Raw genomic sequence first — 19,707 nt, 5'->3', positions numbered from 1 at the left:
CAGTATAGCAATAGTAAGAAATGTTGGCTTCCTGCAGGATGCAGCTTAGCAGCAGCATGTAGGGGTTGAAAGGGCGAGGTGCAAGATTTGACCTCTGAGGTACCCCACATGCCAGGGCGATTCGCTCTGAATCACAACTGCCAGTTGTGACGAAGTAGTTCCTGCCCTTTAAGTTACAATCTGAATCAGTAAGACTGTCACAAGTTTAACCCAGTTTTTTTTCCCTCTTCTCTTTAACCTGTCTATAAGCATGTTGTAGTCAAATGTATGAACGGACATCACCTATTAAAGGTGTCACTGCAGCGCTGTGAATGATCCTCCTCCCAAATGTTACCTGTACAAAGTATGCAGAGCAACAGATGGACTGCACTCTGTATTTGTGGGACCACAGCATATAAATATACAGTCAGTGGAGCTGATGTAATTGGACAGAGTCTAAAAATAGGTTGCTTTAGTGTCTCCTATATATTGTGTTTTAAGTATATTCTGCTTTATTTTATTCAGAATATTTTAATTTACAAAATAAATTTGTAAGAATGTAACAAATACTCTAGATTCTACACTAAGCTGCATTATTTTTTAGTTGCAACTTATTTACTGCTAATTATTATTTTCCAATTAAGCACATGTTCACATGACTCTCATGTCAAATTCTTCTACTGATTAAAGACTTTTGCACAAACTTATATAATTCTCAAATGTATGGAGTCATTAATGCAGACTCCATACGCAGACTCCATCGCTCTATTAGTGTATCCATATATGCATTTTGGCTGCTCAGATTACATATTTCTGCTAAATAAATAAGTGCATGTGCTCTACAAAGAACACACACACACACAAATTCAGACAGGCGTGCCCGTGCAGGAAGTGAAGTCACAGCACTTTGTAGTATCCCTGTTTTTGATCCAGTATGATTTAGGCCAGTAAACAAGAGGCCAGTGGGAGAAAGAGGAAGTGCTTAATTTGAGTTTGTTATTCTATTTCTCTCTGTGTGCTTTGTTTTGTCGGCTGTTTGCCACCGTCTGCCTTGTGGCTCATTATGAACTTCCTTGTTCCTGTGTGTGTTTGTGTGTATTATGGAGGGGATGGAATGGTAAGCATTAGCAAGGATATATTAGTGGCACAGGGCAAACTCCTGCCATTCTTATATATAATATCACAAATGTGTGTGTCTATGTATGTATGTTTGTGATGTGATAAGATCTGATATGTGAGAGTGGCACTGTGCCACTTGAGAGTTTAATGAGCTGCAGAAAATAGAGACACGTCATCTCATGATTCTAAATTTCAGGCCTAGGATTAATGCTTGATGATAAGTACACAAAAGTATTGTTATTTTAACAGCAAATTGGGGATTATGGACTAGTGTTGAGATCTAATATCTTAAGCACAGTGTTTCCAGTAGGCTATTGATACTGAAACCCATACATGTTTTATAAATATCTAGGGGTGCCTCACACTGGTCCTGGTCCTATAGTTAAATATTTTAAATGTTATGAAATATTGGTCTAATCTAAACCTCTGCTCAATACTGAGTTTTTTTAAATGATCTAACAATACCATAATGATCCTGATATCATTATCATCATCCTGTATGCTTTATTTTTAGTTTTAGTGGTATTCGTTGAAATAAAGTTTGTTTATAATTCGTTGATTTGAAAGTTGAAAAGGCAGGTTTTATAAAATGCTTGTTTTGCATAAACATTTATATGGCACATTATAAAGTATTACATAAGATTTTCTTTGCTGCAATTTTAGAAGCATCAGAGCAAATAGCCCAAATATATATCTATTCTGTGTTTATCCAGTGATCCAGCCTTGTCTTATTACAGTTTATTAATGCATGTTGCAATATTGATATTCTGGCACATGCTTAAAAATGATGGATCTACAACTGTTCTTTATGAAAGGAAATGGTTCTGTATAGATCCCTGAGCATTGAAGAAATTTTTTGCGGGATTAAAGGCATTAAACGATTGATGGAGAATGTGTTTTACAGATGTTCTGTATGGCACCTTTCAGAAAATGGTTCTATATGGCACCAAAAATGGTTCTCTGTTTTTATGATGTCAAGTTTAAAATAAAAGGTAAAATAAAAGAACCGTTTTCGGTGCTATATAGAAACCTTCTCTAAAAGTATGTATATAGAACAAAATATAGCACATTCTAAATCAATCTGAAGAACCCCTTCACAAAGCAAAGAACCATTTAATCATGTAAAAGATTCTTCAAATGTTCAGGGTTCTATATAGAACCGTTTCCATAACTGAAAACATTTTGTACATTGACTTTCATAATATAGACCAGTAAGAAAGTATAGGCCAATCCTGCTCAAATTCAGCGGCAGACCTTGAGCAGTATATAGATGATGAGGGAGGTGCAGTACTGAGATATAGAGCTAAAACTGCAATGTACATTTGTGCAAATTTCGCTTTTCCACTGTATGGGTGTAATCGACTCGGCTCGGCTCGGCGCGCTGAAGCCTTGTCGCTTTTCCACTGGCAGGGCTCCCACACGAAATGAACATGGTGATGTTGCAAAACCCCACTGGCTTTTCAGAAACCATAACAACAGTGTCGGAAAAGTTAGGTGATGTTTACTCATGTATTCGCATGTTGTTTTTGTTTTTTTTGGGGGGTGGGCTGAACACAGCTCCGTTCAGTTTTTTTGTTCCACGTTCGGCTTTCACTGGAAATTTTCGTCAGCCACCGACCCAAGGAGCAAATAAACCGTTTCAAAACACCTCGAGGTAAAGTTACGAACTGCCATTGTGAGTCCGATAAAGAATAAATGTGAAAGCTGCTTTAATTTTAAGTGATTTTACAAGCAGCGAGTCTGTGCTGAATTTGAATGAGATCTGAATTTTGTGGTGATTGACATGGCTCTGGCCAATCAGCGCTCTGCAGGGTTTACACGTCACCATTTAGAACCTATTCGTCACGGTTGGAAATCTGGAGCGAGCTGGGACTGAAAACCTACCCGGTTCCAGGGACCAGATACCAGATTTGGTTAGTGGAAAACTAAATGAGCCGTGCCGAGTCGAGTAGAGTCGTGTAGGTCCTATGCAGTTCAAAGAAAGCTACCAGATTCACTAATGAGTAGATGTTTTGAATGCAGCACCAATGAAAACACAAAGTTGTTTTTAGAGAATATCTGCTATCACATTGTAAGCCTTGCTTATTGTGTGTTTGTGGCAAGAAACAAAGAAAAATTACTTTTATGATTTTTTTCATGGTATATATGCCATGGTTTGGGGTCCTTGACCAAACAATATAGAAACAAGTATGGCTAAGACTTATTTATTGCGTTTTTAATTACTATACTGGATTTTTTCAAAGCCGGTGAAAATGATCTTGCTTTGGCCAAAACCATAGTCCTGTTTGACTGGGTTTTTTTATTATTATTTTATAACAAGCATTACCCAACATTTTCCGCACTGACAATAAAAGTATGTTTTCTCAATTTCCTATTATCATCCACTGATATAATCATGGATCTCTGGATTTCAACAAAGTAGAGGCTGTATTTGTAAAATGAAATACAACAGTATTTATAATAGTTGGTGCAAACGACTTTCGGCCTGAATCTTTTGCCGCTCTTTCTTTGTCTCACACTCATTCCCCTGCCACATGACTTGGCATGACTAATCGCTAATCACTCTACAACAGTGCTGAATGACTATATGAGGCTGTGCCTTTGGTTATAGACAGCTACTCCTGCAGTAAAAGATGAATCAACTTTTACAGTTACAATGAGCAAGGAGTTTGAGGGGAAGTGTGCTGGAAGTTTATTGTCCACTCTTTCGGTAAAGCTGTGTATGCAGTTTGAGTTGGATTTGGGAATGGAATAAAGTGTTGTGTTTTTTGTTTTTTTTTCCCCTCCCCACATGCACCTGGCTGGGTGTAACGTTTCCTCGTGGTTTCCACTCAGCATGGCCTGATTCCCCTCTCGCCAAAAGTGGGTCAGCAGGGTTCTGTCTGAGCACAGGGTTTTAGTTGTAATGTTGTGTGTTTGCAGGGCAGAAGGCTTCTGGCAAGAATGAAAGTTAGTAGGGTGTTCGTGCTCATGTGCATGTTCCAAATATGTTGTTGTATGCAGGTCTGTCTGAGCGCTAACATGAACAACTTCATCGGCAAATCTAGGAATGTACAGATATTGTGCAGACATTTCCAGCATAAAGGCTGATTTATACACTTTAATAGGATGCACATTAATGTGTCAGCTTAATCTCTGCATTTAATTTATTTACTATGTTCAAATCAAGTCTGAAGAACTGTGGTTCTTGTTTTCTACCCTTGTCCAAAATGTGGAAAGTGTAGTTATTGCAGTGCTGAGCCATATATTTGTAATATTGGCATGTAAAAATTGCCAAAAAACCCTGAAATATTGTGATATTTTCTTACGTCATATCACCTATCCCTGTTGTTTAGATCATTTCTGCGTTTTCTCTGAACCCTAATAGTACAGAGTGTACCCCCGTGCTCAAACATGCACGTGGTAACCTTTTTGCCACTCTCGGCTAACTACAGTTACCCGGAACCTCTTCTCTGCACCCTGTTTGCCCAGTATATGCTAGCCTAGCCAATGAGTTCTGCAGCAAATAACTGCCTATCTCTAAACACCTTGAAAGGCAGAGTCTCGCCATGTGAGGGCGCCGTTTGGCTTGTGGTGTGGGTTAGGGGTACATGGACATATTTGACATATTTCTGTATTGAGGGCTGCTTCTGAACACAGGTTCGTGTATCTCACTCCATGCCTCCCCTTCTCATAATGCCTATGTAAGTGGATTGGAATCTGATGTTCCCTCCTCAGGCCTCTGTGGGACATCTGTATTAATATAGTTGCCAGTGTAGCTCCGCTTGGTGGGGCTGAACTTTTTGAGTGCTGGTGGGTGTGGGACAGAGGGACCAGGGGCCTATGCCGATGTGGCTTCACTGGAAAAATATTTCCCATCCACTTCCATGGCATGCCTGGAATTCCTCCTGCATCTCTGCGGAGGGCTTTGAAGTGTGTTTGAAGCTGTGCGGACAGAGAAATAGGAAATATTTGCCTGGCCTGAAATAAGTGGGCTTTTAATTGCAAGGGCAGCAGCAGTTTGTCCTTTGATGAGGAGAACTGATTGATGTGTTGCTCCCCCCAGACCACTGCACCACTCGTCCACACATACTTTCCCTGTGAGCTCCCTGTATTGAATCTTAATTCATATGTCATTCCCTTAAGCACTGCTGGCCCTCAAAAATGAGCCACTTTTACTACCAGCTTATGCACACACTCTTTTTTGTTTGCTTTTGTTTTAGCCACCTTTTGTGATTTATGTGCATATGCATACACACACACACACACACACACACACACACAATGATACAGTAGTTGAATTGAACAAGGCCGAATCCTTAGAAATACCTCTGTTCTTAAAAAAATGTGCTCAATGATTTTTAACTTCAATCTAACTTTAAATAAAATTTTCCTGAAAATTCTTAAAGTAGTAGTCTGATGTAGGATCTATTTCTGTAAGATCGTTGTAAATAAGAGAAGAATCTGACCCTAAATCAGCACTCCTGCTTGAAAAAAGCTTTATGACAAACCAGTCATCACAAGAAATACTGAATCTGTCTTCAATATTGAGATATTTTTCCCATGTAACCAACCCTGGTGGAATGTTGAGTGTAAATCACTTAGTCTTGGCAGAGATTAAGTTATTCTACCATTTGCTGGGTAAGTTACGCTGACACTGATTGCTTTATAAATACGATTATCATCAGACAGTATATTGCATATATGTTTAACCTGAGTTTAAAACTGGTAGGTGGTGTTCTCTGGGAGAGCAGAAATTGTAGATGATACTAGGTAACTGTTGCTAATTGTTGTTTTTTTTTTTTTTAACAATCTACTGTAGGTTATTGTTTACACACCTTAACTACACCTCTGGGTGGAATGATAACACAGCTCCAGGGACCTGGAGGTTGTGGGTTCGAGTCCGGCTCCGGGTGACCGTCTGTGAGGAATTTGGTGTGTTGTCCCAGTGTCCGTGTGGGTTTCCTCCGGGATCTCCCACGGTCCAAAAACACACGTTGGTAGGTGGATTGGCAACTCAAAAGTGTCTGTAGGTGTAAGTGAATGTGTGAGTGTGTGTTGCCCTGTGAAGGACTGGTGCCCCCTCCAGGGTGTGTACCTGCCTTGTGCCCAGTGATTCCAGGGTAGGCTCCGGACCCACTGCAACCATGAACTGGATAAGCGGTTACAGACAATGAATTAATGAATGAACAACACCACCTTACAGCCTTTTATTACAACAAACATAAACATAGCAAACATGTATAAACACTTGTTCCAGCAAGAATCTGTTGTCATAAAAGCCGCTTTGGTAAATACCACTCTAGAAAGTGTTGAAAACAGATACTTGTTGGATAAGGTCTGTATAAACAATGATTGTAAATAAATCAAACAAACATGGCCATCCTGCTAGGAATAGGCGTGTGTGTGTGTGTGTGCGTGCGTGTGTGTGTGTGTGTGTGGATGTCAGGGGGAAATAGGCCGTTTAGAAACTCTGGACTTCCTGCAGAATGAACCTCTGAACCCGGCCTTGCAAATCCTGCTGAGACAAAGGGCACAGACGGAATATAACCCATTGTAGGCCACCAGCAGGTAGCATGTGGGTCTGCTCATGTCTGTGATCCAGGAAAAGCTGGTTGTTGATTCAGACAGTGAATAAACTATTTTAATGTGACTTGTCTGACAAAGGAGGGGGAAAAAAAGTTAAGCATGCTTTAACCCAGATAAACTCTAATTTATTAATGCATATATTAGAATTGCTCCATGATATTTTGCAGGCACAAAATTAAAATATTGAGTTCCCACACCCAGCCAGCAGCATAGCAGTTTCATCATTTTCAAATGGGCCTTGCTTAATTTGATATTTCACAATATTACTAGACCTTTTATTATTATGGCATGCCAGCAGCCTGGACGTGTACCAGAATTTGTTCACACGGTGTTGCTGCATGAGTTTGGCTTCCCAAGGTCAAAAGAATACGTAAAATGATAAAACAACCACAGTGTTTAATAAAGTAATAAATACAATGAATATCATAAATTCATAAAATAAATACCTCAGTAAAATGAAATAAATTACAATGTGTGTTCAAGCTGCATGTGCATACACCGATCAGTCATAAAATTATCATCACCTCCTTGTTTCTAAACTCTAGTTTTAGAATTACAGACTGTAGTCCATCTATTGCTCTGCATACATTGTTAATCTACTACCACGCTGTTTCTCAGTGCTCAGGGCCCCCATAGTCCAGGTATGATTTGGAGGGGAGGGGGTATAATTTTGCGTTCTCTAGTGACACTGACGTGGTGGTGTTGTGTTATTCTGTGTTTAATTGTTATGAGTGGATAAGACACAGCAGTGCTGCTAGAGTTTTTAAAGCCTAGGACAAGAAACTACTAAAGGACTGGAGGACCACCAACACAAACCGTGCTGCAACAGATGAGCTACTGTCTCTGACTTTACATCTACAAGGTGGACGAGCAAGTGGACAGGGAGTGGACACAGTATTTAAATACTTTGTGAGTAAAATTAAAATGTCACAAAGTAAAACATGGTTGGGGTCACAGATCCTGTTTGCCCTGGCTGGCTGGCAGTGCTGCTGACATGGTGGTGCAGGGACATTAGACTGAAATGAACTTTCTTTGACCACTGACACTGTTGCCTTTCAGCAAGGGCAAGGCAGTTAAACCCAGCTGCTCCAGAGGGGACGAACACTGCACTATTGCTGTAATAACCCTGCCTGCTTTAACACAGTAGCCCATCAAAAGAGGAGGAAGTTGCAAGTTATCATGACAGAGAGCCAGCTGATTTAACCTAACCATAACCCTGCAATCTTAAATAGTTATTAAATATTAAACAGACAGAACTTCATACGGTTGTGATTTGTGTTAAACAAAAATAATCAAGAGAAATTGTAAAAAAAAAAAAAAAAAAAAGTCAAAGATCAATGTAATGCCTGAGGTGTAACAAATTCCGCCATAGCATTATAACCACCTCTTTGTTTCTCCACTCACTGTCCTTTCTCTCAGCTCCACTGATCCTGCAGGAGCACTTTGTAGTTCTGCAGTTACAAATTGTAACTCATCTGTTACTCTGCATACTTTATCCCCAGTTCATCCCGTTTTTGAATGGTCAGGACTGAGAGCTAACTAATCTGCCCAAAATTATACAGCAACTAGTTTCTTGTGGGCAGTGTCTAGTGACTGCAAATGAAGGGCAAGATGACGACCAACACAAACTGTGCAGCAACAGATGAGCTACTGGTTATTTTATACATCTACAATTTAGTTTAAAAACTCCAGCAGCACTGCTGTGTCTGATCCTCCAGTTGTACCAAAGCAAAATACCAACACACCACCACCACGTCAGTGAACCTGCAGAGCTGAGAATGATTCACCACCTAAATCATACCTGCTCTGTTCTGATCTGCTCCTGACAATTTAAAGAACAAGGGAGGGGCAGGTTGCAACCAAAGTATGCAGAGCCTTTGATGGAGCTGATGCAATAGACAGTGCCTGTGCATATTTAAACAAAGGTGTATGAGACAGATTCACTGATTGTAATAGGTTTGCTGACACAAGCTCAGGGGCAAGTGTTCTCTTGCTTCCACACTGCACTGTGCAATAAATAAACATGTGCTTTTATGCTTTTCTACCAAAAGAAAAGTAACACACTGCACAGTCATAAAAAATAGACATCGATGAGTACAGAATAAATGTTTGTGAGGTAGGCTACTGATTATTTAACTCAAAGTGCCTGGACTATCTACATAAATCACAGCTGTAAGCACATCTGAAAAAATTAAATCCTGTGTGAAAATTCCAACCTTCCACCTCTCCGTACACCCCAGCACATCCCGCCACTTTAAGTGCTTTACTTACTCTTTTAGGAAATTGTAACAAAACTGCAGCAGTTCGTTTGAATCAGGTTAAGAGGGTTAAGAAGGGTCACTGGCAGGTCTAGGTTAGTCTGGGTATTGCATTGTGTACACACAAAGTTTTATGTCTGAGCGTGTGTCCACTCAGTTTCAGCTGCCAGTGTTCTCTTTCTGTATGCCACGTGGGTATGCGACTGTTCTGATTTCACTTTGCTTGTGCACTGTTTCTACTTTATGGCACTGATCTTTTCCTGTGTGCCTTCAGGCTTTATGGTTCCTGCAGCTGTTATGAGAAGAATAACTATAGTGGCTCCGATTAATACAGGCTGTCTACATGAGAGTGATGAGACAATATGTTGTTCATGGGTTTTTTTTTTGCTTACTCCCTAAACTAGCATTCAGAGTGATTGATCAGGACTTTGGATTATATAGCACTGTTGCTGCTGACAAAACCAGAGGAAATGTCTTGCTCAAGGCTTCCTATTTGTCCTGGATATCATCACAGTCACAGAAAGGAGGAACCTTCCCACGCCTGGTTCATCTTTTTTTTTCTTTTTGCTGTCTGAGTGAAGGTTTTATCAGTGCTGAAGCAGAGCCCATTTAGAACTGCTAATTGCACCCCCCCCACCTTTAACTGCCCCCACCCCCACCCCCACAAACACACACACAAACAGCCTGGTATACACATTCCAGAGACAGGTCAAGAACACAACCTCCACATGTCAGCACCTGTGTCCTGCCAAAACCTGAGATAAGTGTAATTATACGCTTTATTTATACAGCAACTTTCACACATTGAACAGAGCTCAAAGTACTTTAGTATGAACCTTGAGCGCCTTCGCTGTGGATCTTGACCTTTACTTGCATTGTGCTTATAAATGCACTCAGTCACACTAGCATCTATGCTGAGAATTGCTGCCTGTTCTAAATAAGTAGTTTTTAAAAAGAAAGAAAAAGGGAAATTGATCTGCACACATCTGACATACACACCAAGACATGTTCAGTGCTGAATGTTTGCTACTTTAGTTTTGCTCATGAGCTGCAATATTGGTCATTTTAAATCTATAAACTTCTAGATAAATATAATAACTATAATTGCTAAATAACATGCATACACTGTCAGGAAAAAAACTGTCACTATTTATTACCGTACATATTCCCTACCTTTTAATTAGGGCGCATAATCATACCTTATTCTGTTATAATTTCATACGCCCAATTTCATCCCCAGAACCTATATTAATTTGTTTTATTTGGCACAATTCTAGAATAAAAGATTACAAACATTCAACTCTCCTTCTGGAAAAGAGAATGTAATGTAACTTTAAGGAATATATCTTGGACTTTAACGGCACAAATGGTGTAAACATACCTTTATAAAAAGTACAACATTGGTGTTAATGACAGGTAATGTATTTTGAATATGCAAAATAATGTTTATGAACTGCCCTAATATGAATCTTCTTTATTCATTATCTGTAACCGCTTATCCAGTTCAGGGTTGCGGTGGGTCCAGAGCCTACCTGGAATCATTGGGCGCAAGGCGGGAATACACCCTGGAGGGGGCGCCAGTCCTTCACAGGGCAACACAGACACTCACACATTCATGCACGCCTATGGACACTTTTGAGACGCCAATCCACCTACCAATGTGTGTTTTTGGATTGTGGGAGGAAACCGGAGCACCCGGCGGAAACCCACGTGGACACAGGGAGAACATACCAAACTCCTCACAGACAGTCACCCAGAGGAAACCCACGTGGACACAGTGAGAACACACCACACTCCTAACAGTCAGTCACCCAGAGGAAACCCACGTGGACACAGGGAGAACACATCAAACTCGTCACAGTCACCCGGAGCGGGAATTGAACCCACAACCTCCAAGCCCCTGGAGCTGTGTGACTGCGACGCTACCAATAACATGATTTATTATAATGATATTTGCTAAATTATGCAAATTCTTTCAACCAAAATTTATTTCTGAGACTATTCTTGAGTTTTGGTTATTGATTTTATTTGTTTGTATTGGTAATTTTCCTGCAATCTTAGGTTAATAAACCCTAATCATATCAAAGTAATGGAATGAAAAAGTGTTGAAATGTAAGGTTCATATGTTTTTTTTTCTATGCATATTCTGTTTGCTGGATAGCAGCATCCTTTTGTCTCTCAACTTTTCTAGAGTGTTGTCACTGATGTTTAGTTCAGGGCACCCAAACTGCAGGCCACAAGTGTGCATGTGCATACACGGCTAAAATAAACTCTTATCAGTTCTCTTTATGAAGAGAAAACAGCACATCCCTTCGCAGAAAGCACCCCTCGTGAACTCTTGTGTATTTCCAGGATTTCTTTTAGCCATTGTCACATTGTGCAACAGCTTGTGGGCCCCAGCAGGCGGAGGCTGCTACAGGTAGACCAGGCCGAGTGGCTCCACCTGTTCAAGGAAGCAAGGCTTGGACTTCCAAGAAGCAGAAGAGGAACTGAACAACTAAACAGGCTCTGCCACTTGGCTCAAACTTCCTATTAACGATTAACTGTGGCCTCTGCTGAAACTGCAGATCACTGTCTTACAGGGTGCTCCCCCCTCTTTTCCTCTTTCTATCTCTCTCTCTCTCTCTCTCTCTCTCTCTCTCTCTCACACACACACACTCTCTGCCCTCCTCCCTCTCTGTGTCACACATATACACATGCATACTGCAAAAGCTGTTTATTAAACAGAAATTTCAGAGTTGAAACCTTCATAGCTGTAGTACACATATGCATTATATATATAATGTATGTTCTCTGTTATATTCAGTATTAATAGTTTAAATTATTAAAGCCATGGGAAAGATTATGGAAGGACATTTGACTGCCACATAATTTATTAATAATAAACAATTTGTATTGAAGTTTGCTGGTGAAAGTGCTTCTACTTTATATTTGTTTTATATTGTTTAGTTAGAATATGACGTTATCTTTATAATTGTTTTTCATTCTTGATATCAGTCGTGTCTCCATTTTGCTTTAATGACAGTGTCCTCTTTCGCCACCTCTGATGAGTTGATCTGATTGGCCTGAGAGTCATTTGAACACAAGCTTCAATTAAACTGATATGTTTTACTAAGTCTGTAATAGTCACTGTCACTAATTTGCTTACATTCTGCATAGTGCAGAATCCTGAGTATTACTTCTTCATTGTGTTTTCTAGTTTTAAGTTTTTCAAAAAGAAAATAAAAATAAAATTGGTTCAGTGTTTTTTTTTTCCATGTTTTAAAAAAGTTGATTTTCATTGTGGTCTGAGAGGTCTTTTGTGCTCCAGTATAGGTGCATTTCACCATATTGTGGGTAGTCACCATTCATGGAAGAAGTTGTTCACCTGAGGCAAAGTTAAGGGTTGATTTTCTTCATTACTTGTTGTATTTGTGTGGCTTTGTGGCTCAGAAGTAGGGTTTATTTAGTGAACCAGTGCTCCTTCAGTTCTGTATTTGATGCTTTTTCAGTAGTGTATGTATGCATGTGTTTTCTGTATTTGTGTGTGTGTGTGATTACACTCTGGACAAGGACAGTGATGAATGATTGTGCGAGAATGTGCAACGGTCAGTCAGGTGGCTTCTGCTCAGGACTCAGAAGGCTTCAGAGAATCCAGCTTTGACTTCCTCTTACTTGGGTCAGCTTGTCCCAACACACACACAGACACACACACCCTCTTCTGCATGTTCTTACACTAACTTTCTCAATATCTTGTCATTCTTTCATCAGTCAACATTCTTGCAGTTTCTGATGTGCTCAGGCTCTTTTTCATTACAACATGCAGTGCATTAATTAGACCACACATGCCAACAAATTTCTGTCTGTTGGCAGTTTCTTAATGCTGTCTGTCCCACTGTGATTGGTCTATGCAGTTTTTGGGTATAATACATTACCACATTTAACCACTCACTGTCTGCCTCTCAGATTCTCTCTCTCTTTCTGCCTGTCCCCCTACTCTTTCTCTCTCTCTCTCTCTCTCTCTCTGTCTCACCTCCTCTCTCACTCACATATACATTCCCACTACACTGCATGCCTTTTATGGATACAAACTGGTGCTGTGATGATTTTGCACAATTTCCCTCCCCCTTTAGTTTTGGAGTAAACATAATGCTCTCTATGATGCCACGATTAGATCATTCTCTTTATCTCTCTCACTCCCGAAACAACAGCCTGCATTTTTCACCTGCCCCAGGGACTTTCCCCACATTGAGTGGAATATTTTCAGTGTACTCATTGCGATGACTCATGTGCTGTGTGCAGTTTACTCCACAGTTGTCAATGCACTTATTGTTGCAGTGTAAGATGTTTTGAAGCACTGGCCTCACGTGCATTGTGATGAGCCACTGCACCCCATCTCCTCTCCTTTCTGAATGTATCCCTTTTTTCCACTCTTATTCATTCCTTCTTAATCTAGTCTAGTCTCTCTCAGTGTAACCTCAGCAGTGTACCTTCAGAAGTTGTATCCACAGAAATACACTGTCTTATGCAAATTGCGCATTAACACTGGCCATATCTTTTGTCTGTTTTCTGTAACTACCTTATTGGCTATACATAATGCCATTTGTACTTTGGTGCTGGAGGTACAGAGTCAGTCAGGAAGCAAACATTTGTTTATGAAGGGCTAGCTAATCATTAGTATCTTGCAGTTTTCCTATGCTGTGACTGTTGTGATAATGAGCCTTTTGGAAAAACAATGTAGTCACTGAAAAGAAATTCATGTTCTGTTCATTGCATGTTTTTATGTGACTGATGTTTGTACTGATGATCGCTGTTTTGAAAGGTGCCTACTATTGTAATTCTCACGAAAAGCAGTCTGTTCTTGTTTAGTTCACACTTTAGAGCCTGTGGATTCAAGGCGATGTCATGATTGTAATAAAAAAAAACACTTCTTATGAAATTCAGATGAGGGTTTCCTCGCCACTTGCTAGTTCTCAGGTTGAATGTGCATTCTAAGGTCAACTTGTCTAATGTGTTTATGAAGCCCCAGTGTCAGTAAATGGCCAAAAAAACTAACTGTCCCGGTCTGGGATGTTAGACTTTCTCTCTCTGCTCATGGCAGTGAAAAGGCATCTGGAGGTTTTTAGACAACAGAAGGAACTATAGTTCTAGAGTAAATTTTCAAAGCTGGTGAAGAGGATTCAAACAAGGTGTCATGACTTAACAATGTAATTCATTTGTTTTAACAACCAGAAATATGAAGGAAAATACATGTTTAAATCCATCAACAAACAGGATCAACAACCGCACAAGGTTGAGATTATCGAGTGATTAAAATAAACAAGCAGCTTTTTGTCTTTCTCCTGTGCACACCTGGGAGTTTAAAACAAGCTGTTATATATTGTGATATTGTGAAATCTGTGTTTCCAGAAACTTATTTATTAAATGTATATATATATATATGTATGTGTTTGTGTGTTTATATTTTCACTCTGTTGGAGAAATTTCTTTTTTCCTGTAATTGCGGCATCATTAATAGAGGAATAAATCATTTAAATAAGATGCAAAAGCAAATGAGAACTTCATTATGACATATTAGGTCTCAGTAATTATTATTTTTTTTAATATTTTAGCTGGTTATATGAAAGTTTATATTTTTGCTTTGTTTCAATAGTCCTACTGCCATTCTTAGATTAAACAGATATTAATGAAATGCACAAATATATATTTTAAATAAATAACAATGACTTACCCCCAAACTGTAAAAAATAAAATGTTTAAGCAGCACTGATAACAGAAAGTGTTAAATGTGATATAAATGCATTGTACCACACACATCAGAATCTGTGTGTGTGTCTGAACTGGAACTGACATAACCGTTTATAAGGCAAAAAAAAAATAAAATAGGAAGGGAACACAGAGTGCCGAATGTCAATGGTGCTGTTTTATTGTTTATTATTGATAAGAGAAAGATGTGTGCATGTTTGGGATGAGTGGTGTCACACACAGCAGAAGAGGCATTATCTCCCCTCCACATTCCGAACTCATGCCTGTTCAATGCGTCACCACATTCATTCCCTTCTGTTTGTGATAGCTGTGTGTCATCCTAGGTGCCAGCTTTTTGCTTTCCATCTCTCCCTCTCACTCTTGGTCCATTTTGCTTTTTTCTGTCTCCCTCTCTTCAGGATAAATGTGTTTTTATGGCTTGAGGACGCCCTCCGCCCCAACCTCCTGTCCAAAAGGTTGTTTATCTTTGCCGCCATTTGCATCTCAAATGATGTTTAGTCTCTGACAAATTCTTTGTGTGGTGTGTAATTGTGTGGGCATGTGGAGTCTGCTGTATCTTCGTCTCTTTATGAAACACTTTTTTATCCTGAAACATCATCTGATGAAATGTTTAACATTCCCTTGTCTGACACCTGAGTAGATGATGCTACCAGAAAATTAGTTTGTTTTTATGGTTTTCTTCTTTAACCATCTTTTCTTTCTTACCTTTTTCACTTGCTCAGCACAAATGATCCACAAGCATGTTGAGTTTTTAGTGTGATGCAGTAGCACTTCCTGTTCAGTTAAGCCCCTTTCACACATGCATGGTATCCCAGAAATGTTGTTGAGTTTATTTAGAGGAGCTGGGCATTTGTGAGAATGCAAACAGATGTAGCATTTGTCCCAGAATTTATGCAGACTTTATCCTTATAGTGTCAGAGAGGAAGTTCCAGGTAAAGTCAGAATGAGCATTGAATGGAGCCGTTAATGTCCCGGAGTGTTTTCTGCATGCTCCACAAGTCCATGCCTACAGCACATGGAGCATTTCACACTCTGGGAATGCTTCTGACTAAGAAAGTTTCTATGGAGTTAATATGTGCACTGGGCTTTAGTTTATACCCGGGAATCCAAGTTTCCCAGACTTATGTGCAATAAAGTGTCACATATGATGAATATGAGGAATAATCCTCAGTATGTTAATAGGATTGTCACTAAAATGTTTGCCAATGTTTTGCTTCCTGGCTCAGGTTCTATTCTCTGTTGTCTGAATTGGATGCTAATCATGCTGTTAACAGGTGCTGAAGTGGAGATTAGCATGTCAGTGTGAGGTCATTATGTAGCAGTTTGCTGCAAAACAGGCTCTGTCTGGGTCTTTTTACAGCTGGATTGTTATTCATTGCTGGAGTGACAGCATAAAGACATGCTCACATTTTGGTAGTTGGGTGGTGTTTCAAGTGAACCAGGGAGTGAAACTGATATTGATATGTTGTTTTGTTTTGTTTTTTTTCCCTTTAGTTTTATCATGTCAGAAGCATTTTAAAGACGTCAGCATTTTTTTTATCAGAGAACATAATGTATAATAATAATATAATACATTATAATAATGTAATTATAATGTAATTATAATAATGTAATTATAATAATGTAATGTACAATATAATAATGTATTTGAAAGTTGATTGCAGTACTTTGTTCAGCCAAATAAAAAAGTAGGTTATGCTTTGCCAAATACAAAAGGCTACTCACATGACAAGAATGCACTTGTATTTCTTCCATTCCAGCCTTGGTTTAAAATGTGGACTATTTATATATGCACTACATTGGATAATTCCCCTGAAACATTTTTCAGAGTTTAATGGAGAGCAGCACATTATTACATCAGACCAGAAGTGGTAAGCAAATGAAAGGAGACTGATCTGAGTACCAGATGATTATAGTATATAACTATTGCTTTACAGTAAGAGAGATTTAAGGCAGTCTGAAATGGCTTTTCTTGCAATAGTTCGGCAAATTCCTGCTCCTCTTGACCTTCTTTAGAAGGAAAGCTGAACAGAAAATGGAGGAAAGGTGACTGGCCCACTCCCATTGGGAGTGCACTTGAGGCAGTTTTAATTTTGGTGCACACCCTAAAATGTATTACGCACTATTACTGCAACATTATACTGTTCTTACATTGCACATTCATACCTGCGTATGTACTGCGCCTCAGCACATGCATGGACAATCTTGCAGTAGGGGTGTTTGGAAAGAGATTTTGATGTTTGCAAAGAGATACTGAACACAGGAAAATTTCCCAGGCCTACATGGAAAGGAATTTGCATGCATTTAATATCTTGAACACCTGAAAATTATGTACATAGAAAACAAAATCATGCAATGAAGTTTTTAAAAGAAGTAGCATTAAGTGCAGCTTGATTTTTTGGCTGTAGGGTGTGTGTGTTGGGGGGGACATACAGTTTACTGAAGCTTTGAGGCTGTGGGTTTGCCGGATTCCTCTGAAATGAGCTCAGTCTAGTCCTACTGTCTAGACACGGACACACTGGCGGGGCCTAAATGCAATCACTCGTGCAGTACAAAAATACCCCGGCCCTACATATCAGACTCCAGGAAGTGCCTGTGTGGGAAGAAAGGGATAACTCCTGACTCCCCTTCTTATCCTCCTGTCCCACCACCTAGAGCTTGATATATTCTGTACCTAACAAGACCTGACAGATCACTAAGGATGCACAAATAAGAGTACTCCCTATGTAACCCAATACAAGTAAATGTTATACACTGAATGATCACTGGATTAGGAACACCTACCTAGTATCTATGCTAATTTTTCATTTTATCAGCTCCATACACTCTACCGTAGTTTTACAGTTACTAACTTTAGTCTGCCTGTTTTTCTGCATACTATCTGCATTCTCCTCTGGACCTCCACAGGACCACCACAGATCAGGCATGATTTGGGCAGTGGGTCATTCTCAGTGCTGCAGTGACACTTATGTTGTGGTGGTGTTGTTAGTGTGTGTTGCACTGGTAGGGAAGCAGCACACAGCTGTGCTGCTTGAGATTTTAAACACTGTCCACTCAGTGTCCACTTTGATAGACGCACCTGCTTCGTCAGTCCACCTTGTAGATGTAACGTCAGAGACAGTAGCTCTTCTGTTGCTGTACAGTTTGTGTTGGTCACCCTCTAGTCCTTCATCAGTGGACACAGGATGCCACCCACAGGACACGGCTTGCTGGATATATATGGTTGATTGTCCAGCAGTGTAGTAGCCCAGGACCCTGGAGCTGTGTGTGTATGAATCTACCTGTTGTGCCACTGTGCAGCCAACTGTAAACAATTTGTCAGCTATTCCCCCAGCTCTATTTTGGTTGAGTTTGACATCAAAGTTCCAGGCCCAGTTAAAGCTGTATATGGATCTGAGGCCCATGCATCGCATTCCATTTACTGTTCCATGTGGGGGCGCTCTCCTAACAACCAAATTATTTTTTACCACTGCCAAGAAGCACTTGTACTTTGCCCAAGCATCTTGGACTCTGCAGAACTCGCAGGGTTCAGAGAAGTGCAAGAGGAGTGTGTGCTTTTGAGGCTTTGGCCTGCAGGCCTTAAGATCTGGCAGCTTAACACACAGCTCAGTTACAGTCTGGCCCTTCCCTTCCCCTCTGCCAATGAGCAACTTTCCTGTAAATTTTTCCTCTTACCAGCTGTGCATGCTGTGTGAAGGGAAAAGCAGGGGTGCTTTTTAGAAACCTTTTTATATTTAATTTTCTCCTCTTTCTTCTCCTTAAGGATGATAGTACTTGTCAGTTTCCAGCGGAGCAGCTTTCTTCAAAAGGCATGCACACAATTATGATTTAAACAGGTGCAGCTTAAACTGCTGCATTCCTTTAATCTCAAAGGCATGCACTATTGTTGTCTCAGGTCATCATGGAAGAATGTAAAGGTTTTCCATTGTGCCACAAAATCATGGAGCGTTAACTGGGTAACATCTTTGTAGTTTTGTAATGTTCTTAGTTCATTGATGTGAACTTCTCAGAAAATTCAATGAGTTTTAGTGGTTAGGGGAGTAGTTACATCAAACTTTAAAGTAAGACACACACATAATCTGTTGCTGCATGGTTTGTGTTGTTCGTCCTCTTGTCCGTCATCATTGGACACAGGATGCTGTTTTCTGGATGTTTGGTTAGAGGATTATTCTCAGTTCAGCAGCGACATTGTTGGATTTAAAAACTCTAGCAGCACTGCTGTGACTGATCCACTCACCAATGAAACACACATTTAGTCCTTCATAGTTACACTACAGGGTCTTATATGTCAGGTTTGATTAGTTTGTATGCAGTCATGTGAAGTTAAACATAATTGCGTCTACTGAATATTCCAGGTTGTTGTACAGGACAAACCAGCCATGGAGAGTCCTGTGCTCCTGCCCCATGTGATATATGGTAAGAGCTGTTTCTTCCGTCTGCTTGACCCTGAAGCTTAAAGGTGAAGACTTTGACAGCTCCTGGGACGCTCTGGCTTTCACCTTAATTTCTCCAACAGATTAAGCCTTGCACTACTCCAGCATATTAACCTGTTGCCCATTAACGGGTAAATGAGTGTGTTTTGTAGAATAACTGCAATAGTTCAGTTGAAATGTGCCAGTACATGATGCTTTAATAAATGAAGTTGTCACAATGGGAGCAAAATCTGTTGAGACTGATTCTGGCAACATATCAGATTACTCAACAGAGCCACAGACAAGAATTCAAGTTAGACAGTTAAAATGGATGATTTGCTTAGACAGACTGATGCACGGTGCTCAGCCAGAGGGAGGGGCTTATACTTCACACTGTGTAAACAGAGAATACACTTCTCATTGGCCGTCACTTTTATTAAGCCAATCAGCAGCCAGAGTTCACTCTCCATCATACAGTATACAAGGTGTAACAGGGTATAAAAAATGGCAGCAAATGTGTTTAAATTAACTAATTTTACTGGACCTAAAATACTAATGTAAAGGGGTCTTTTAGATCTCTTAGACCAATAAGATTTTACTTCAGATTTCATTGTAATTAATGAAAA

At 39.8% G+C, this 19,707-nt stretch overlaps 1 protein-coding gene across 2 annotated transcripts in view; it reads left to right on the top strand.

Moving 5' to 3' along the window:
• gng12b (guanine nucleotide binding protein (G protein), gamma 12b) overlaps positions 1-19,707 on the top strand; it is a 65,012-nt gene that overhangs the window by 23,454 nt on the left and 21,851 nt on the right. The window contains exon 3 of one of the 2 annotated variants that reach the window (XM_066664859.1): positions 15,068-15,124. The exons of the other annotated variant lie outside the window; for it this stretch is intronic. The gene's annotated coding sequence lies outside the window, so the exon portion shown is untranslated. The remainder of the gene's footprint in view (positions 1-15,067; positions 15,125-19,707) is intronic. 2 annotated transcript variants of the gene reach the window in all.

The sequence above is a fragment of the Hoplias malabaricus genome, chromosome 3 (assembly GCF_029633855.1).
Source record: "Hoplias malabaricus isolate fHopMal1 chromosome 3, fHopMal1.hap1, whole genome shotgun sequence".
NCBI classification, from domain to species: Eukaryota; Metazoa; Chordata; class Actinopteri; order Characiformes; family Erythrinidae; genus Hoplias; species Hoplias malabaricus.
The sequence above is the reverse complement of the archived record's forward strand: the minus strand, read 5'-3'. Positions and strand labels throughout refer to the sequence as shown.